Raw genomic sequence first — 12271 nt, forward strand, 5'->3', positions numbered from 1 at the left:
CCTAGATTAAAATGATTTAAGTAGGCATTTTTTGTTATAGTTAGCACTAACAGAAGTTTACCTCCATCTTGATCTCCCCTACTATGTTGCTTGATGTATATGTATCAAATTCAAGCTGTGATTTCTGTGGCCTGTAAGCTAATGTTTGTTTTGGCTCAATTCAACATTGTTGTGTTTGGCAAGTTATTCTTCTCCCTGGTCAATCAGGAAGGTTTCACGTTGCGATGATGCCATCGTTGTTGTCTTGCTACTTGATATAACACATTTCAGTTTAATTACTTTGTGTAGTTTTTTTAATATCTTTTACATTAAATATTTCATAAGAAACAAATAGAATATTTATTTGATGGTGTACTACAAATAGGTTTGTGGAGGTTTGTGTCGTGACATTTTAATGGTGGTGTATTCTTAGGTGACACTTTAAAACTAAATTAATCGAACCGAACCGATATCGAAGAAAAACCGAGATGATGAGACGGTCTCGAAAAGTCTAATTTTGGTTATACAAAATAAAATAACCGAAGAATTAGGATGGTATAATTTTTTAAAAATATCCGACCGAATCGTCCCATAGATTATCAGGAACATTGTTTTAAAAGGCAGTGTCAAGACTCGCCCCGAGGCGAGCCTCGGGGCAGGGCAGTGGCAAAACGCCCTGGGGCTAACGCGCGGGGCTTAGTTCCTATGAGGCTTACGCCCTAAGCGCCCAACCGTACGCCCTAAACACGCCTAACGCCCAACGCCCAGGGCTCGCCTAACAGTTCTTACACAAATTATAATTTAAATTCCTTAATTAAAATCATTCACCCTCATAATTGTTTAACAAAATAATGATACTTAATAGTTTATCATCTATAGAAATAGAAGATTGGGTGTAACTCATATAACAAGTCGTAGTATTGGATATTTACTATTTGAGAACGTCGTGAGGGTGAATATCACTTAATTCTTAAAAAAAAAAAACACACATAGCGGAATTGTACATTTTAACTTGTCATTGGTCATAAGTCCTATGTATCAGGATAAAATGAATAGTATGATAGTAATAGTGTTTTAAGAAACTGTGTTTTTTTTCGTGTTTGAAAGTTAAAATGTTAGAATTTTTTTGCATTTCATAATAGCTTTTATTTCATTATATTGTTTATACTTGTAAAATTATGTTATATATAATTACAAGTTATAAGCGGTGTATAATGGATTGCTTTGATCATTTTTTTGTAAGGATCAAGCGCGCGCGCGCTCACACACACACACACACACACACACACACACACACACACACATATATATATATATATATATATATATATATATATATATATATATATATATATATATATATATATATATTCATTTATTTGCAGTTTTCTTTTATTTTTTTTATGTAATTTTATCTATTTAAAAATATTTATTGTAATTATATTATTTTAAGAAATACTAAAAATTAAATACCCATGGGGCTTACGTCCCGTGCCTCGAGGCTTACGCCTCGTCGAGGTGTATGTAAAACACCCCGCCTTACGCCCCCGCTTTTTAAAACACTGATCAGGAATAAGGTTGAGTCAGAGAAACATCAAATGGATTTAAGGTTAGATTTTGCATCCTTGTTGACAATAATAGGATAACGTGTGGACCCTGTTAGTTCAAACGCCACTGTTCTTAAAAGCTAAACTTAAATGTGAAAAGTCCTTTGCATCCAATTACATAAACAGTTATCTCGTCCTCACTGTCACTAGAAATATAACTACTCCCTCCGTCTTAATTTATGTGACACTTTTCATTTTTTGAGAGTCAATTTGACTAAATTTTGAAGCTAAATTGACTTAAATTTGTATAAAGTAAAAAACCGGATACGGGTAAATCCGGGGCAACTATGGATCGGAGAGGAAAAAGGGGCGAGAGTTCGTACGAGGACATCACCTTCCCGGATAAGCACTTTGATCGCTGCCGAGTGGAAGCGCCATCTGACTCGGTCTCTAAGCCACCGAGGGTTCGGGATCTCTTTCCGGGGTTTTATCACCGTTGGTCCGGTCTCCGTGAGTCCGTTGTTCGTTGTGACCGTTGCTGGGACGCGTCAGTGGTATCACATCATGGACAGCTACCAACTATGCGTGTGTCAGACGGCGCCGTCAGTCACATCACACCAAACCCGTGCAGGGGCTATCCCTTTTATTACTATTTTATTGATTCACGTTGGAGAGAGCCCATGGGCTCATTACTATAAATAGAGTACTCCCACCTCCCTTAGGTCGGTTGATTCTTCTTTTACTTTCAAGAGCATTTGTAACACAATATATATATATATATATCCAGTTCTTGTTGAACCTCTTCAATCAACTCGTCATATGTGTAAGCAGCCGGTATTTATGCTCCTTATTTGTGTATTAAAAAGCGTTCTTATCCACTCTTTGTAATCCATATTTAGGCCCAAGCACATATCCTATATCCACATACAAATTCAATTGGTTACCAAATCGGGGGTAAACAGTTTGGCGCCCACCGTGGGGCTAGGATAATAGTGGTCTTTGGCCTTAACTTTCACCGCATTCATCGAAACCAAAAACTCCCTCTCCGTCTCTGTGAAAACGGTCCAAATGGCTGACATCGAGCAATCCGGTCATGTCAATAATGCTGAGATAGTGGCGGAAAACGAAGGGAGCGGACTGCGGGCATTGCCGAACCCCGCTGATCCGAACCCCGTTGATTCAAGGGAAGGACTTAACCGGCAAAACACCGTAGATCAAGAGAATGCCGTTCCGCCGGCAACCGATCCTCTAAACACTCACCATTCCGTTACGTTATCCCGGGATAGGGTCCGGAGAGAGCCAGACGCGCCAAACGACGGCGTTAGCTTGCGTTTGATCTTTGAAATGCTGCAGGAACAAAGGGCGGCAATCGCCGAGCAAGGGCTAGCGATTGCTCAACTGCAGAGCGGAAAGGGTGAAGCAGGGCCGATAAAGTCAAAAGGTACGGTTGAAACCGGAAGAAACGGAGAACAAATGATCGAGAGCGACGGCTCCGGAGCCGGCTCCTCAACTGAGGTCCTAAAAATTCTCGAGATCTTGGCAAAACGGGTGGATTCGACCGAGAAGAGGGTCGAGACGTACAATTCTCGGGTGGACCAGATACCGGGGGCTCCACCTCTACTGAAAGGGCCGAATTCGAAGAGGTACATCCAAAGGCCTTTCCCGCCAAGTGCGGCCCCGAAACTGATCCCGAAGAGGTTCAAAATGCCCGATATACAGAAGTATGACGGCACCACAGACCCACACGAGCATGTGACCTCATATACTTGTGCCATAAAAGGCAATGATATGGAAGAAGATGAGATCGAGTCGGTGTTGTTAAAGAAATTTGGGGAAACTCTGTCGAAGGGGGCATTGACGTGGTATGACCATCTACCCGAGCATTCGATCACTTCTTTTGAAATGCTCGCTGATGCGTTCGTAAAGGCACATGCCGGTGCGATAAAGGTGCAAGCCCGTAAGGCTGATATCTACTGGATAACCCAAAGGGACGATGAGCTGCTACGGGAATTCGTCACCCGGTTCCAGAGGGAACGGATGGAGCTCCCTCCGGTGCCAGAAGAATGGGCCGCACAGGCCTTCACAAAAGGACTCAACATGCTAAGTTCGGTGGCCTCGGCCAAACCGAAAGAGAATTTGTTAGAATACGAGGCCGTAACTTGGGCCGACGTCCACAACAGGTATGAGTCAAATATCCGGGTGGAGGATGATCAATTCGAGCTCCCTCCGGTAAGGACCAAAGTAAATAGAGGTTTCGAGGAACCGAGGAAGGGATATGAAGGCAAGTCCGAATCATTGAAAGAGAGGTTTCGGCCATATCCCTACACGGAGAAGCAAAATTTCAGGTCAGAAAAGGCAGTAGAGAGTCCGAGCCATTTCTTGGGACGGGGCAGCAAGCGGGTTGAACGCCCGTCTAACAGTCGGGGACTCTCGTTTAGGAGCGACACCGGAAGTTCCGCCAGCAATAAAGTTTCTCCAAAAATTTCGGAGTACAACTTCAACGTTAGTACTTCGGGACTTGTCTCGGCTATTGGACGTATACCCGATGTAAGGTGGCCTAAACCATTGAGGACGGACCCGGGTCAGCGAGATCCAAGTGTAGTGTGCGAATATCACGGGACCCACAGTCATCGAACTGAAGATTGCCGCCAATTGAGAGAGGAGGTAGCCCGGCTATTGAAAAATGGTCACCTCCGAGATCTGCTGAGCGAGCGGGCCAAAAATCACTATAAGGAAAGAGAATCTTATCAAATGCCCGAGCCTGTTGAACCCCAACATACGATCAACATGATAGTGGGGGGCACTGATGCCCCTCGAGGGCCGGTAATGAAACGGACAAAGATTTTTATTGTCCGTGAAAAGCGCACTCGAGATCATTCGACCGAGGAATCTATCTTCTTTAATGATGAAGACACGGAGGGCATCATCCAACCCCACAATGATGCGTTGGTAATTTCTATACTGGTCTTTAAAACTAAGGTCAAACGCGTTTTGGTTGACCCGGGTAGCTCGGCCAACATCATCCGATGGAGGGTGGTTGAACAGATGGGACTGCTCGGTCAGATCGTACCAGTGGCCCGGGTATTAAGTGGGTTCAATATGGCAAGCGAAACCACAAAGGGGGAAATCTCACTGCCTGTAAATGTGGGTGGCACCATTCAGCAAACGGTGTTCTACGTGATCGAGGGTGACATGAAATATAATGCCCTATTGGGCAGACCTTGGATACATAACATGAGGGCCGTGCCTTCAACACTACACCAGCTGTTGAAGTTCCCCACGCCGGAGGGAGTGAAAACCATCCGAGGCGAGCAGCCCGCTGTAAGGGAAATGTTCGCAGTAGAGGAAGTGGCACATCAGCCCAAGGGGCCGGAAGAGAAATGTGCAATAGGAGGAGAAGTTCCCAAATAGCAATCAAAGTGCGTCGGGTTTAATCCGGTGCATGAAGAGGAAGATTACGAGGTACCCAGATCGTTCGTCATGCCGGATGACTCGGATGCAACCCAGTCGACAGTGGAGGAGCTGGAGCAGGTCATCCTGTTCGAATATCTCCCGGAAAGAAAGGTATACCTGGGCACGGGGCTCACCCCGGAGCTCAGGCGTCAATTAATTGAATTCCTCCTTGCTAATGCTGATTGCTTTGCATGGTCACATATAGATATGACAGGTATATCACCAGACATAGCAACTCACAAGCTCAGCCTGGACGGGAGGTTTGCTCCGGTAAAGCAGAAAAGAAGACCCATGGCGGAGGCTAAACACGCATTAGTGAAGGACGAGGTAACAAAACTTTTGAAAATAGGCTCCATACGGGAAGTGAAATATCCGAAGTGGCTGGCTAACGTTGTGGTAGTACCCAAAAAAGGTAACAAATTTCGAATGTGTGTTGATTTCAAAGATTTAAACAAGGCATGTCCGAAGGACTCGTTTCCGTTGCCCCACATCGATAGAATGATCGATGCAACGGCCGGGCACGAGATGTTGAGTTTTCTCGACGCTTACTCCGGGTATAACCAGATCCGGATGTACCCGGAGGACCAAGAGAAAACATCCTTCATCACCCGGTACGGGACCTACTGTTATAATGTCATGCCTTTTGGATTAAAAATGCCGGTGCAACTTACCAACGCCTAGTTAATGGAATGCTCGAAGAACAAATAGGGAAAACAATGGAAGTTTACGTTGACGATATGGTTGTTAAGTCCCTGGAAACAGAGGACCATTTAAAGCATTTGCAGGAAACCTTCGATGTGCTTCGCAAATACAACATGAAGCTCAACCCGGAGAAGTGTGCCTTCGGTGTAAGATCTGGCAGATTCCTGGGTTTCATGGTGTCAAACCGAGGGATCGAAATCAACCCGGACAAGATCAAAGCCATCGAAGATATCGAGGTGGTGAACAACATAAAGGGGGTTTAGAGACACACCGGGAGAATCGCAGCGCTAAGTCGCTTCATATCAAGATCCTCGGACAGGAGTCACCGGTTCTTCTCCTTGCTCAGGAAGAAGAACGATTTTGTCTGGACACCCGAGTGCCAAGAAGCTCTACAGGATTTGAAGAAATACTTGTCTAGCCCCCCTCTACTGCACACGCCGAAGGCGGGTGAGACACTATTTCTATATCTAGCTGTCTCCAAAGTGGCGGTAAGCGGCGTTTTGGTCCGAGAAGAATCAGGTACGCAATTCCCTATCTATTATGTGAGTAGAACATTGGGGGACGCGGAGACCCGTTACCCCCATTTGGAGAAGCTGGCATTAGCACTGGTGAGCGCCTCCCGAAAGCTTAAACCTTATTTTCAAAGCCATCCCGTATGTGTAGTAACTACTTATCCTTTGAAAAACATCATGCATAAACCGGAGTTGTCGGGTAGGCTAACGAAGTGAGCTGTAGAGGTTAGCGGTTACGACCTCGAATACAGACCCCGAACGGCCATCAAATCCCAAATCTTGGCCGATTTGGTAGCAGACTTCGCCCCGGCCATGGTCCCCGAGGTCGAAAAAGAATTCCTACTAACCTCAGGAAAGGCCACGGGCATTTGGTCTCTGCATACGGACGGGGCCTCGAACCTTAGAGGTTCCGGGCTTGGTATTGTCCTTAGGGCCCCGGCCGGTGATGTCATCCGACAGTCCATCAAAACTGCCAAATTAACTAACAATGAAGCCGAGTATGAGGCTATGATTGCAGGTTTGGAATTGGCCCGGAGCATGGGGGCAGAAACTATCGAGGCAAAGTGCGACTCGCTTCTGGTCGCAAACCAGGTGAATGGAACATTTGAAGTCAAGGACGAACGGATGCAGAGGTACCTCGAGAAAACCCAAGTGGTGCTTCACCGATTTAAAAAATGGACCATGCAGCATATACCAAGAGAACAGAACTGCGAGGCCGATGCATTAGCAAATTTGGGATCTGCGGTCGAAGGGGCCGAAATCAACCCCGGGTCAACGGTGCTACTATCAAACACGGCCATAGAAAACGGACACGCCGAAATATATTCAACAGGTTTGACTTGGGATAGGCGCAACAAATACATTGATTACTTGCGTGATGATAAGCTCCCAAGCGACCCAAAGGAGTCACGTTCGTTACGAACAAAGGCAGCCCGTTTTTGCTTAGTGGACGACCAATTATACCGACGCTCTTTCCACGGACCTTTGGCTAAATGTTTGGGCCCTGTGGAAATGGAGTATGTGATGAGAGAAGTACATGAAGGAACCTGTGGCAATCACTCCGGTGCGGAAGCTCTGGTCCGAAAGCTTATCAGAGCCGGATATTACTGGAATCGGATGGATGAAGACACGAGAAACTTTGTCCGAAAGTGTGACGGGTGTCAGAGGCATGCCCCGATGGTTCACCGGCCCGGGGAGTTGCTGCATTCGGTGGTCTCACCATGGCCGTTCATGAAGTGGGGGATGGACATCGTGGGCCCGTTACCCCGGGCACCAGGTAAGGCACGCTTCATCTTATTTATGACTGACTATTTTTCTAAGTGGGTCGAAGCACAGGCCTTTGAAAAAATCAGAGAAAAGGAGGTTATCGACTTCATTTGGGATCACATCGTCTGCCGTTTTGGCATTCCGGCCGAAATAACTTGTGATAACGGTCCTCAGTTTGTGGGTAGCAAGGTCAACAGTTTTCTTGAAGGGTTGAAGATCAAGAAGATTGTGTCGACCCCATATCACCCATGTGCAAACGGACAAGCGGAATCCACAAACAAAACAATAATCCAAAACCTAAGGAAAAGGCTAGAAGCATCAAAGCACCATTGGAGAGAAGTATTACCCGAGGTGTTGTGGGCGTACCGAACCACGGCCAAGTCTAGCACGGGCGAGACCCCTTTCTCATTGGTGTACGGGGCCGAAGCCCTTATCCCCGTCGAGGTTGGCGAACCGACTCTCCGGTTCAGGTATACAACCGAGGAATTAAACGGGGAGGCCATGGCCGTAAGACTCGACCTCGCCGATGAGATGCGTGAGAGAACATTGGTCCGAATTGCGGCCCAAAAGCAGAGAACGGAAAGATACTACAATCGGAGAGCCAACTTTCGGCATTTTTGAGTTGGGGACTTAGTACTTCGAAAGGTCACTTTGCATACAAAGAACCCAAAAGAGGGAAAGCTAGGACCAAACTGGGAAGGACCGTACAAGGTGACCGGTGTAACGGGCAAAGGGTCATACCAGCTGGAGTCCATGGATGGGCAATGCCTGCGCAACAACTGGAACGTAGCCCATCTAAAAAGATACTACTGCTAAGGTATGATCCTCTCATATACCTTTTGTTAACCGTACTGCCTTTTTACAGGAAGTCGAGGACGGCACAAAAATAGAATTTAGGACTGAAAGCACGTGTTGCACTCTTTTCCTTAGTGCGATTTTGTCCCAAAATGGGTTTTCCGACGAGGATTTTAATGAGGCAACAAGTACAACGTGCTACACAACGAAGATAAAGGGCCAGAACTCGGGCACCCGAGGTTACATCTTCCGAGTAGGGGCTTGGTAACACTCACTCGACCCCGAAGCTCGGACAAGTGTTAGGGGGGCACAGTACCCACATCGGAGCATGAAACGATAAAGAGAAACAAAGAAAGTGTCACGACCCGACTAGGGGCCGTGACGAGTACCCGATACTTGTACCGAGCACCCTTTATCTATCGTATTACCTGTACCTCTTAGCAAGCCGTGTAAACCGAGCCATTTTTTTTTCCGTTGAACATAAACTAATAAACTCCGTTATTACCTTGTACAACAATATTAACATGCCAAAACACTATACATATATCTGTACCTGACTGACTGTATGTATCTGTCTACGAGCCTCTAGACATAGTACACTTATACATAGAAAGGGCCGGGGTGCTACCAAGCCCGAATGTATATGCATAAAATAGTACCGCTGGAGTGAGGCTCCGGAACAACTGGAGCGCTGTCAAGTGCGGCTGGTAGAGCTTCTAAGGATCACGTCCACCTGTCTGCTGACCTGCGCGGCATGAAACTCAGCGTCCACAAGAAGGGACGTCAGTACGAATAGTGTACCGAGTATGTAAGGCATGGAAGACAATGCAAGCAATAACATAGAGTGCGATTAATAATATCATGGAGTCACAGGACATATAACGAGGCAAGAAAGTAACCTGTACATAGGAAGGCCCCTTTTTGGGCGGCTATCATGCATGGCTTGTCTTTCCCTTTTAAAAACGTTTCCCCTCCATGAACGTAGAAAATAGAACTTATATTATGTCGTATCTTGTTGTATCGTGTCCTATCGTGCCCTATCGTATCCTATCGTGGCATATCAGGTCGTATCCTATCGTGGCATATCAGGTCGTATCCTATCGTGTCTTATCATGGCATATTATATCGTGTAATGTCATGTCTTACTACAGCATGTCGTATCGTGTTATATCATGTCAATGTCATAGTATAGTGTGTCATAGTGTATCATGCCATAGCGTAACTTGTCATATCATAGCATAACTTATCATATCATAGCATAGCTTGTCGTAGCGTATCATATCATGGCATAGCGTATCATAGCGTATCATATCATAGCTTAGCTTTCCGTTGAAAATCTTTTCTTGTTCATATATATATAAAAATAGAACATGTCATATTGCCGAGGCGTCGGCAGCCGATCCATTTAGCCATAAATACACATCCCGCGTCCGGGCATCCCGCGTCCGGGACGATATCATGTCATGTAATGCCAACTGATCAGGTGGATATGCGTGTATAACGCTCTGCCCTTATTCCCATCTTCCCCGTATACATATGCATACATCATGTACATATATCAGCGTCTATAGAGCTCTGAATCTTTTATCATATACATATACTGGTATCATGTACGTATATCAGCGACTATAGCGCTCTGGATCTTTTATCATATACATATATCAGCGTCTATAGCGCTCTGGATCTTTCATCGTATACATATACGTATATCATGTACATATTTTATAAACATATATATATCTTATATACATATACATGTCTTATATACTTTTACATATCTTATATACATATACATATTTTATATACATATACATATTTCCATTAGAATGGTACAGTACTTATCGTTTGATAATCGGAACGAGGATCAAAAGTTTCCTTTGGATTCTACTCCCAAAATAAGTCAAACGGAGCAATAGGGAAAATCCGGGAACAATGCGCCCACCTCAGGTCAAATGAGGCGGCGTACCAAATTTACGTACATTATATTTCATGACGTCACTTGTGAGGGTTTTAAGGTAGTCGGGTCATATTTATGCCAGTTCTAGATGTTTAGGAAGTTTCTCCAATATTTTACACAATTTCTAATTCAATTCTACTGAATGAAAAAGGGGAAACTTTAAGTGCGGATTCCGGGAAATAGAGTTGTCCCCGAGGCTCGTACCCAACTTATTACGTTTAAGACATGCCATAGAAGGAAGGGTGAAGCCTTACATACCTTTTCCGCTTCATACACGTCTCCAAAATCAAGTTTCAAGTTCGCCAAAATCTACAATTTGGTCACAATTACCAAATGTTAATTGTAAGGCTTTAAGATTTCAATCTTAACCAATACTTGTCTACAAAAATTTGGGCAGCATCTCCCCTATAAATACACCATCCCCAAAATTCAACTTAGCCAATTTTTTATCAACAACAATCCGGGAATTCAACCCGGCCAAACTATCAACACAATGACAACAACCATGACTACAAAACACAATATAACACAACTAGTCTTCTTTCCAACATAATGCAATAGCTTTCATTCCAACTTCACATTTCCAAACCAATCTCAATGTTTTTACATTCATTACTAATCAAGATCATTACAATATAATTCGGAAGCATTTCATATCGTTTCTACCAAATATTCACAAGATATACAAAATATACAAACTTTCCACCAAAACCATAATCCATCCAAAACTTCTAATCTTCAATCTACATATTCATAACATATTTCCATCTTCCAATTTCATCAACCATAATCATAATTTGCACCTTAATAATTTCATTTTCATAATTACATAAATCTACCATAAAATCACAAAACTTCTCATAACCACTTAACAACCAATCTTTCATGCCAATATGGACTATTATCCTTCCAAATTCACCAACTAACATAATAATTCACATTTAAAACTCCACTTCTATAATTACATAAAAACTTCATTAAAATCACATAATTTCCTATAACTATTTCCAATAATTTTCCATGCCAACTTGAACCATTTTCTTCCATTTCCAATATAAATTTCACCATAACCACAACTAGAATACAACATAAAATTCAACTCATACTATTTATACAACAATATACATATATGTCCACTTACATATATGCACACCCACTTTGTAAACTTCCATATTTCCATAAATTCTACTCATTTCTACATACTACAACATAAACCAACCTTCATAACATAATAAAAAGGGATTAATTCTTACCTTTTTCTACAATCTTTTTCACTTGACCAAGTTGTCAACTTGAAGAAACAAGTGCTCTTTCTTCCAAAATAATTACACCAAGTTGTAAAGGACCCTTGAATTAGTAGAAATACCACAAGAAAATAATTTTTGGAGAAAGATTTCAAAGGGCAAAAATTTGCAAGCTATGGCCGTATGGCCTTTAAGCTTTTGTTCTTCTTTTTGTTGTTTTTCTCTTTCTCAAATTTTCTTGAAGTTTCTAAGACTAATGATCCCTTCTAGTCTTATTTATCACATGAAAAATTAATTAAGTGACATGGGTTGGGCCAGGTATGGCCGGCCACCCTCACTTTTGGGCCTAAATTCGTTTTTTTTATTTTTTTGGGCCAACTCGGTTGATCCCGAGTTGGGCCTAGCCCACTGACCTTTCGACCTTAAAACGTCCATATCTCCTTGTACCGACGTCACCTGAGAACCCACGACCTATGGTTGGAAAGCTAATTCAATTATCTACAACTTCTATTTCTTGGTATTGTTCCAAATTCCAAACTTATAATACCGTTTTTGCCCCTAAAAGTCAGATCACCCGAAAACGTTTTCTTAAAAATATTCGTTTGGAGGACTTCCACTTTGATTTGGCCCAAGGGTCCTTCTTGAGTTGTGTTTAACTTCACATATGTGATTCATATGACTTTTCAGATGTCCAAAAAAAATCTCGATGTGTGGGCCCCACCTCAGCTTACAAATAATCCGACGAAAAAAAAATATGGGATATAACAGAAAGAAGCTCATCATTTGCCACGGCAAAAACAAAGGCCGGGCACCGGC

General features: G+C 43.4%; 1 long non-coding RNA gene across 1 annotated transcript; it reads right to left on the reverse strand.

The window, feature by feature from the left end:
* Nucleotides 1-8830: 8830 nt before the first annotated feature.
* On the reverse strand, nt 8831-11880 carry LOC132618194 (uncharacterized). Its single transcript, XR_009574021.1, has 3 exons — nt 11465-11880; nt 10470-10520; nt 8831-8999 (listed from the first exon to the last, which is right to left on the reverse strand). It is a non-coding gene; the product is annotated as an uncharacterized LOC132618194 (long non-coding RNA).
* Nucleotides 11881-12271: the final 391 nt, after the last annotated feature.

This window comes from Lycium barbarum, chromosome 11, assembly GCF_019175385.1.
Source record: "Lycium barbarum isolate Lr01 chromosome 11, ASM1917538v2, whole genome shotgun sequence".
Lineage (NCBI taxonomy): Eukaryota > Viridiplantae > Streptophyta > Magnoliopsida > Solanales > Solanaceae > Lycium > Lycium barbarum.